This window comes from Vigna angularis, chromosome 5 (genome assembly GCF_016808095.1).
Source record: "Vigna angularis cultivar LongXiaoDou No.4 chromosome 5, ASM1680809v1, whole genome shotgun sequence".
NCBI lineage: Eukaryota > Viridiplantae > Streptophyta > Magnoliopsida > Fabales > Fabaceae > Vigna > Vigna angularis.
In genome coordinates this window covers 13,177-24,022 of record NC_068974.1, presented here as the reverse complement: position 1 = coordinate 24,022, position 10,846 = coordinate 13,177, and the positions used below count along the sequence as shown (strand labels likewise).

At 38.3% G+C, this 10,846-nt stretch overlaps 1 pseudogene; it reads left to right on the top strand.

The window, feature by feature from the left end:
- Positions 1-226: 226 nt before the first annotated feature.
- Positions 227-3,773, top strand: LOC128196527 (CRS2-associated factor 1, chloroplastic-like; annotated as a pseudogene).
- The last annotated feature ends 7,073 nt before the right edge of the window (positions 3,774-10,846 follow it).

Genomic DNA, 10,846 nt, shown 5'->3' with positions numbered 1-10,846 from the left:
AATTATATTTACCTTTATAAGTCTAATACATATATTATCATTAAATTTTATTATAACTAATATATATATATATATATATATTATATTATATTTACCTTTACATCATGATTTTTATTCAAACTTAATTATAAATTATAAATTTATTTTTTTAATATTATTTACAATAAAAAGCGATGTAAAATATCCTAAGTGAGATTTATTTCCCAAAACACCCTTGTGGTTGAGTTTTATAAAGGGTCTATGACACTGCCCCACGGTGAGAAGAGATGGATGTGTTACTGAAGGTGGCAATCCAGTTACCCATATTTTGCCCACACATCAACCACAACCCGACCCGCGAACGTTGTTCCACGGAGCTACGTTTTTCGCATTGGAACAACGCCAACATCATTAACACTGTCACTACTGCCGCTGTTTCCCCCACTTCCGAAACTTTTAAATCTCTCGGAACCCCCTCTGCACCGTCGCAACCTTCTATTCTGGGGAAAAAATCGAAATACTCTAAACCACCTCCAAAACCGAATTCCTTGCTTGATTGACATCCCGTGGTTTCACGAGTCGAGAGACTTGAGTTTCAACCGGGGCCGGAAAATGTGAAAATCGGTGAGGATGGAGTGTCTTACGTGGTCGAAGGCGCACCGTTCGACTTCAGGTTCAGTTACACGGAGACCCCGAAAGCGAATCTGGTGAAATTGCGGGAGCCGCCATTCGCACCGTTTGGACCGCCAACCTTGCCATGGCCATGGACAGGGCGGAACCCAGTACCGCCGAGCCAGACAACTATGAGGGAGTTCCACTTGCTCGATCCGTCGCCATCAGATGAGAACGGAGCTGAACTAGTCCGTTTGGCCATGCTGATTTGGGAGTCGAGGGAGGAGGTGATGGGAGAATCGTTGAGTAAGGATGAGATCAATCGCTTAGTTAAGAGGGCGGATAAATCTTCGCGCCAACTACATATTGGTATTTTCTTTTATGTATTACAACTGATGTTTTGTTTTTAATTTTATAAAATATTTTAATTTGATGTCTGTGTAAAAATGATCAACCTGTTAGAAATAAAGTTCCGGATTTACCAATTATTCATCTACAACTTAAAGGTTGACACCACTTAATATACACATTGAAAGAGTAAAAGTGATAGGTTCAAAGGTTATATGACATGATGAAAAGAGAGATAAAAAAGGAAAAATAAGTATGTAAATAGTCATTCATGAAATGAAGGTGAATGTGAATCATTACTCAGTTTGACATTATTTCAGTGTTTATCCTTTGGTGACAGATATGATAATTTGATTGTTATTGGTGTATGTATCTGAATCCTTATGGAGCCCTCCCTTGTACAGGGCTCACTTGTGTGAAACAAGTGTGTAATAGGTGTCCATAAAATCAAGGTATATGTGAATCATTCCTCAGTTAAACATTATTTTAGTGTTTTCCTTTCATGAAAAATATGATAATTTGATTGTTATTGGTGTATGTATGCAAGTCCTTATGAAGGGCTCCCTCGTGTTTACCATCTGTGTTTTGCAATTTATATTACTTTGTTTCAAAAGTTTGTATGAATCTAATGGACAATAATACTTAGATGCAATTCTCCAATTGTTTTTAAGTCTATCGATAAATTTCTTCATAATTATTTATTAGAGAGAAAAAATGTGCATCTTTCACGAGTTACAGGTCAGGACAGAAGTTTTATAAAACATGAAGTGCTTAATTTGATTTTAGTTTATGATTGAAACTCAATTTATTTATTTAGTTTTTCTCTGGTAAGGGCATACCGAAAAATTTGTTGAAGAAGAGTTTTACCTTAGGTGTTTATGCACTAAGACGTGATATTTAAAGTCGGTTTGATGCTTGTGGTAAAATCTTAATTTTCATTATAGGACAATACGAAAAGCACTTTTAAAAAAATTGAATTTAAGCTTTGTGTTTTCAAGAATCCTTACTTGTAAAAGATTATTTGACATGGAAAGAGGAGTGGAAAATAGTTTATGCTGGATGAGAGTGAGGGGATCACTTTTATGTACTTAACTGGTTATTGGGAATGGGAAATATACTTTTGTTGCACTCAAATTTCTGATTTAGGCAGGGATGGTTTGACACATAACATGTTGGAAAACATACATACATATTGGATGAGGAGCATTGTGTGCAAGATAAAATGCAGAGGAGTGTGTACCGTCGACATGGATAATGTGTGCCAGCAGTTAGAGGTTTGTTTTTTCAGTTTGTAATCTCTTATACTTTGCTTGCTTCCCTTACCACTTAAATGAATATATGCCTTTTACGCTTTGAGAATCCACTGGGAATAAGAAACTCATCTTGTGTGCTGTGTCATGTTGTGTGGTTTTGCCAGGAAAGGACTGGGGGGAAAATCATTTACCGACATTTTGGCACAGTGTACCTTTTCAGGGGGAGAAACTACAGCTATGAAACACGACCACAATTTCCTCTTATGTGGTGGAGACCAGTGTCTCCAGTATATCCTAAGCTGATTAAACGAGTTCCAAAAGGTTTAACACTTGACGAAGCAACTGAAATGCGTCAAAAGGGAAGGGTCTTGATGCCCATCCGCAAACTAGGTAGATTGTTTTGGAGATTCATTACACTTTAACTATTCTTGTTCTTTCTTCAAACTAACATGTCCCTATCATTTTATTGTTGCAGCAAAAAATGGTGTATATTGGGACCTTGTGACTAATGTCAGAGAGGCATTTGAACAATGTGACCTTGTGCGAATAAATTGCCAAGAACTAAATACAAGTGACTATAAAAAGATTGGAGCAAAACTAAAGGTATAACCATGTTCACTTAAACTTTGAATTCAACGTTGAAGATAATAGGCATTGACTTATGTAATGTAAATTTTTCAATGATGCTATAATAAACATCTTTTTCTAACATATGTTCATTGACTCTAGGATCTAGTTCCATGTATATTGCTTTCATTTGAAGATGACCACATACTTATGTGGAGAGGACCAAATTGGAGGCCCTCTTTACCAAATCCCAGAGATGATGACACAAAAGCCACTACAATTATCGTTGACAGTGGAAATTCCAATAAATTGACTCTAGGTGTCCGAAAATTATCAGCGACGTGTCTACAAAACAATAGAACTGAGCATCTATGCAGTGAACCTCTTGACACAAGGATTTTATCTAATTCAGATAATTTGAGTTTGCACAAAACTGTGCTTTGTCTCACAGAAAATAGCAATCCACCTGTGTCTGATGTTTCTGGTGCTGCTTCACTCCCTATGAAAACATGTGAAGTTGAAATCATAGAAGATGTCATGGCCTTTTCTTGCACACCACAAAATGGTACCGGGTACCAATAAAAGTTCTGCCAGCATTGTAGCAGATCCTCATTCAAACAACTTTCTTGATGGTTCAGAAGCAGATGTTTGTGAGCCATCAAGTTGTGCACCTTGTACAGAAGGACTTTTATTGCTGTTGGACCAAGCTGTTGAGCAAGGCTGTGCTCTTGTTTTAGATGATAAATTTGTGGATGACGACTACATTTATCAAACCACTATGGCTTTTTCTAAATCAACTCCACCTGAGCCTCTTTATAAACTGTTAGACAGGTTATGATAGTAAGAAGTCACAAGATTTGAAGTAAGAGTCAGAATCCTTGTAAGTTCTATCTCAAATTTCTATTTGTATTAGTCATTTGTTTTCTGTGCCACTAGAGTAGGTTATCTATTTCCACTTGTATAAAAGGTGTTTAATATAAACATTTTAGAAATAACACTACTCCTTTAGTACATAATTACTTGTCTTGTGTTGACATTTAAATTTGTTCTATTAATTTATTCTAAATATTTGTTTTTAAGTCTTTAGGCTGCATTTAGTTTTAGATGATGAGATTTAGAAAAAAAGAATGAAAAAAAAAGGGGGTTTTCCATTAGAAATAGCCTAAGAGAGAATTATAATAGAGTGTTTATTGAGATATTAAACCTATTTTTTATACCCACTTAGTAGTTATTTAAATTCTCTAATAAAGTTAGCATACTAGGAATATAATAATATAAAAATTTCATATTATAAATGATGTGCATGGCGGCGTGAATTATTGTACAAGTATAATTTTATTTAATAGTTTTACTTTAAAACTATAAATATTTAATGTTTATAAATAATTAATTTATGATTTTATAAATTTATGATTTTATGATTATCTAATTTATAATATTATAATTTAAATAACTTTAAAAATTATTTTCATGACTTTTTATATTTAATAAATACTACATGAAAGTCTTTTGCAATAAATGTGAGGATACATAAGTCATAACAAACAAATTAAACTAAAGATATTCGAGGTATAAAACTTTTTAACACTCACTAAATCACAAAAATTTAATAAAATTTCATTGAAAGTATCTAAATTTATTCATAATTTAAAATTTAATTAAACTTTAGTGATTAAATTTTTTTTAGTGTAGATTGTTTTTCACATATAATTATATTTACCTTTATAAGTCTAATACATATATTATCATTAAATTTTATTATAACTAATATATATATATATATATATATATATATATATATATATATATTATATTTACCTTTACATCATGATTTTTATTCAAACTTAATTATAAATTATAAATTTATTTTTTTAATATTATTTAAAATAAAAAGCGATGTAAAATATCCTAAGTGAGATTTATTTCCCAAAACACCCTTGTGGTTGAGTTTTATAAAGGGTCTATGACACTGCCCAACGGTGAGAAGAGATGGATGTGTTACTGAAGGTGGCAATCCAGTTACCCATATTTTGCCCACACATCAACCACAACCCGACCCGCGAACGTTGTTCCACGGAGCTACGTTTTTCGCATTGGAACAACGCCAACATCATTAACACTGTCACTACTGCCGCTGTTTCCCCCACTTCCGAAACTTTTAAATCTCTCGGAACCCCCTCTGCACCGTCGCAACCTTCTATTCTGGGGAAAAAATCGAAATACTCTAAACCACCTCCAAAACCGAATTCCTTGCTTGATTGGCATCCCGTGGTTTCACGAGTCGAGAGACTTGAGTTTCAACCGGGGCCGGAAAATGTGAAAATCGGTGAGGATGGAGTGTCTTACGTGGTCGAAGGCGCACCGTTCAACTTCAGGTTCAGTTACAGGGAGACCCCGAAAGCGAATCTGGTGAAATTGCGGGAGCCGCCATTCGCACCGTTTGGACCGCCAACCTTGCCACGGCCATGGACAGGGCGGAACCCAGTACCGCCGAGCCAGACAACTGTGAGGGAGTTCCACTTGCTCGATCCGTCGCCATCAGATGAGAACGGAGCTGAACTAGTCCGTTTGGCCATGCCAATTTGGGAGTCGAGGGAGGAGGTGTTGGGAGAACCGTTGAGTAAGGATGAGATCAATCGCTTAGTTAAGAGGGCGGATAAATCTTCGTGCCAACTACATATTGGTATTTTCTTTTATGTATTACAGCTGATGTTTTGTTTTCAATTTTATAAAATATTTTAATTTGATGTCTGTGTAAAAATGATCAACCTGTTAGAAATAAAGTTCCGGATTTACCAATTATTCATCTACAACTTAAAGGTTGACACCACTTAATATACACATTGAAAGAGCAAAAGTGATAGGTTCAAAGGTTATATGACATGATGAAAAGAGAGATAAAATAGGAAAAATAAGTATGTAAATAGTCATTCATGAAATGAAGGTGAATGTGAATCATTACTCAGTTTGACATTATTTCAGTGTTTATCCTTTGGTGACAGATATGATAATTTGATTGTTATTGGTGTATGTATCCGAATCCTTATGGAGCCCTCCCTTGTACAGGGCTCGCTTGTGTGAAACAAGTGTGTAATAGGTGTCCATAAAATCAAGGTATATGTGAATCATTCCTCAGTTAAACATTATTTTAGTGTTTTCCTTTCATGACAAATATGATAATTTGATTGTTATTGGTGTATGTATGCAAGTCCTTATGAAGGGCTCCCTCGTGTTTACTGATGAGTCGTTATTTCTTGAATTATATTTAGTTTATTGCACTTAAATAAACCAGGGAATTGTGTTTAATTGTTTGTTATTTCCCCGTTTTCCGAATTCTGCTTAATTTGGTCGGAAATTTGTAATTGTGCTAATTTGGATTTTCTGAGCTGATTAAGTGCATTTTTGAAGTGCAGGAAAATTTCGAAAATACATTTTGGGACATCAGGAAGAATGCCAAATAAATTCAAGACTCTCCACACAGACATTTTAGAATTAATTAAATTGTAATTCAGTAGTTTAGAATGTCTGTATCAACTTTTACATTTTGGGACAATTTTTGGTAAAGTATACTAGACCCAAAATGTGAAGGAAAATGACTTGGCACCTTAGGGTTTTTGTGTGGACCCCACCCTTGTTAAAAGGTGACCCACGGCATTAGAATAGGGGAGCCGCCACTCGTGACGAGGGGGATTTTTCTCTCTTTCTGCTCGGTTTTTTAAACGCTGTTTTTGAATGCAATGGAGAAAGAGCTGCCATTTTATTCTTTTTGCTAAATTCTGGTTGCATTTCTCATTTGGTTTTGTGCACGTTTATACAATCTCTTCTCGCATTCTATGATTTTGGGGAAAGAGGCACATGTGACGTCTAGTTGAAAGAAGTGCACCATGGTGATATTTATTTTGCTTTGAAATTGAAAGCAATTTACATTCAATTTGAAGATGTGCTGTTACGGCCTCCAATAATGAAAAGCGTTGGTGTGCACGGGAAGGTGAATGCTGGAAACGGTGAATTAAATAGGAAGCACACAGCTGATTCATTTGCTTTTGGAGTCCAGCAGCAGCACGGGAGGAGTCTTTGGATTTAAGCTCCAGCCGCTACTTGTTTCGGAAGAGGTGCTACACGGGTTGCTGGAAGAGAAGCGAAGCAGCGTTGGGGAAAGAGCTGGGGTGTGGTGCAGCTACCACCTGGGAGAAAATAAAAAAATTCATTTTGGTTTGAAAGATAGGTAGGCGTTGATTCATTGGACGGTGCACATGTCACGGCCTGGAGGTGTGCACGGGATGCAGTTTGCAATGTGTGTGTTGGAGCAGCCACCGAGAGGGAAAGAAAATGTTCACGGGAGCTGGAAGCACAGCACATAGGTGTCACGGCTGGGGAGCAGCTGTTACGCCCAGATTAGGAGATTTGATTTTTTTATTTGGAATATGAATTTGGGTGCAGCGTCCAACTTAGGAGAAGTGTTGTGCGGTAATGAAATTTTATTTTATTTCTTGGAGAATGAAGCACTTGGTATCACGTTTGGTGCAGCACGCTCAAGGATTAAAGTTTCTTTTATTTAATTCAAGCTACACAGTATTGGATGAGCAGAGTAGTGCCAAGTGGTTTTAGTTTTCCTACTACTTCAAGTATTTAATGTTAAATGTTCTTTAAGCATTCGTTTCAATTGCCTGTCATTTTCATGTTTGCATTTAATTGTGTAGATCAATGTTGCACTTTTAATTCGATTTAAGCACTTTTCATGTTAATGTCCTTTATTTTTCGTGGTTGTGATATTTTAGTTACAATGTTAGCTTAAGTGACCTGTCATTTTAATTTTGTGTTTATATCTGTGCTTACATCCGTGTTTATGTTCGTGTTTTGATTTGGTTTACTCGCATTCACAAAAATCTTTCACAAACCCCCCCACTACGTGTTTGATCTGAGACTGAACCAAAAATTGGTCCTTGAGAGACGACCTAGGAGTCACTTCCTAGTTTATACTGCATTCTTTTATGCACAACTTTTGTGGGAGGTGCGACCCTCTCAACAAAATGGCGCCGTTGCCGGGGACCAATGGTTCGGTCTTAGGTTTTTGTTGTGTTAGTGTGTGTTGTGTTTTGTCTTGTATGTTTGAGTGTGTGTGATTTGTTTGTTTAGGTTGTTTTGTGTGTTCAAAATTTTTGTGATATCGTTTCATGATTTTAGGGTGTTTTGACTTAGTGCATGACTAGGGGAAATCCTGGGCCTATACCACCCTTTGATCCTGAGATTGATAGAACTTTTCATAGGTTAGCTAGGCATTCTAGGAATTTATCTTTAGAGTCTGTTTTTGAGTCTGTTCCATTGGATACTGTGCATCCCACTGCTGAGTATTTTGTGCATACTGCATCTACTGCATCTGTTGCATCTGCACGTGATTCTGATTCTGATTCTGTTGTTTTTCACACTGAGAACAATATGGCACAACCTCCACCTCGCGAGAGGACTTTTAGGGAGATGGCTGCACCTGATTTCGATATCGAAAGCTTGTGCATCCAATATCCTGATGAGGACGTTCCATTTGTTCTCAAGACTGGACTGATCCATTTGTTGCCCAAGTTTCATGGTCTTGCAGGTGAGAGTCCTCATAAGCATTTGAAGGAATTCCATATTGTCTGTTCTAGTATGAAACCACATGATGTTCCTTAAGAGCACATCTTCTTGAAGGCATTCCCTCATTCATTGGAAAATGTTGCTAAGGATTGGTTGTATGGTTTGGCGCCTAGATCCGTCACTAGCTGGGATGATCTGAAGAGGCTGTTCTTAGATAAATTTTTTCCAGCAGCCCGGACCACAGCTATCAGAAAAGACATAACTGGGATTAGGCAGCTTGGTGGAGAGAACTTATATGAGTATTGGGAGAGATTCAAGACACTTTGTGCTAGTTGTCCCCACCATCAGATACCTGAGCATCTCCTTGTCCAGTATTTCTATGAGGGTTTGAACAACATGGACCGTGGTATGATTGATGCTGCCAGTGGTGGAGCTCTTGGAGACACCACACCTGCTGAGGCCAGGCAATTGATTGAGAAGATGGCCTCCAACTCCCAGCAGTTTAGCACCAGGAATGATGCCATTGTGGTGAGGGGCGTACATGATGTTGTTGCCCAGTCTTTATCAGCTGTTGAAAGCAAGTTGGAAGGAAAGATTGACTCTCTTACGAAGATGGTAACACAGTTGACTACCAACCAGAGATCTGCAGCTCCATCTGCATCTGTTGCACGACTATGCGCTATTTGTCCTTCCAGTGACCACTATACAGATGCTTGTCCTTCTTTGCAGCACTCTGCTGCCTCTGATGCGCCTCAGGCTTATGCTACGAACATCTACAACAACAGGCAACAACAACAGCAAAATCATGACTTATCCAGCAACAGGTACAACCCAGGGTGGAGGAATCACCCCAATCTGAGATGGAACAATGCGCCACAGCATCAACAGCAGGCACCACCTTTCCAGAATGCTGGAGCACCTAACAGATATGTGCCTCCACCTATGCAACAACACCAGAGGCAACAACAACAGCAGCAACAAGAGGCACCTGCCCAATCGGTTGCCCAACCTTCCACTTCATCTGAACCTTCATTGGAAGAGTTAGTGAGACAGATGACTATGCAAAACCTGCAGTTTCAGCAGGAGACTAGAGCTTCCATACAGAGTCTCACTAATCAGATGGGTCAGATGGCTACTCAGATAAACCAGGCGCAGTCTCAGAATTCGGATAAGTTACCATCCCAGACTGTGCAGAACCCAAGGAATGTGAGTGCCATAACCCTTAGATCAGGGGAGCAGATTTTTGTGCCTTCAGAGCCCGCTTCTACACCTACACCTATGCCTGCTACTTGTCCTAGAAAGAACGACCATGACGGTCCGAGCAAGGCATTTGAGGTGGGTGAATCTTCTTCTCCAGCCGGTGGTTCTTCTTCAGGTGGATCTTCTCCCTCTTCCACCACCACCGCTGCCGCACCTTCTCCATTGGTTGACCGACCTATCCCTCTACCATTCCCTTCACGGGCACTTCCTAGCAAAAAGATGGAAGATGTGGATAAGGAAATTCTGGAGACCTTCAGGAAGGTAGAGGTGAACATACCTCTACTTGATGCCATCAAGCAGATACCGAAGTATGCCAAATTCTTGAAGGAGCTGTGCACACACAAGAGGAAGATGAAGGGAAATGAGAGGATAAGCATGGGAAGGAATGTATCTGCGCTTATTGGTAAGTCGGTCCCGCACATCCCTGAAAAGTGCAAGGACCCAAGTATATTTTGCATTCCTTGTGTGATTGGAAACAATAAATTTGAGAATGCCATGCTTGATTTGGGTGCTTCTGTTAATGTCATGCCTTTGTCTATATATGCATCTTTGTCTCTTGGTCCTTTGCAAACCACGGGTGTGGTCATTCAGTTGGCCAATAGGAGTGTTACCCACCTAGCAGGTTTCATAGAGGATGTCTTGGTTAGGGTTGGTGAATTGATTTTTCCTGCTGACTTTTATGTTTTGGAAATGGAGGAGGGATTCTCTCATGGATCCGCTCCCATTATCTTAGGCAGGCCATTCTTGAAAACTGCCCGAACTAAGATTGATGTGTATGCTGGAACTTTGTCTATGGAATTTGCTAATATTGTTGTTCATTTTAATATCCTTGATGCAATGAAATTTCCAGCTGAGGACCATTCTCTGTTTAGGATCGATGCATTGGATGACATTATTGATAAATATGTTGTTGATGATTTTGATTCTTTGCATAAGAAAGAGCATTCTTTTCTATCTTCTCTACATACATGCATTGAATCTGAATTTGAGAATGATGTTGATTTTGAAGAGAATTTTGATATCCATGATGTTGATGATGTTTTTGATATGGATGATGTTGATAATGTAATTGTCATGGATATGGATTTGGAGCTTGATGAGATAGGTGTTCCGCCTTTACCTGTGAATTCTTTGGAGTCAGAATGCACTAACCACTTTGTAGGAAGTACAAATGAATCTGACTTGCAGGCACCTACTCTTGAGTTGAAACAGCTCCCAGATAACCTCAAGTACGTGTACTTGGAGGATGACGAGAA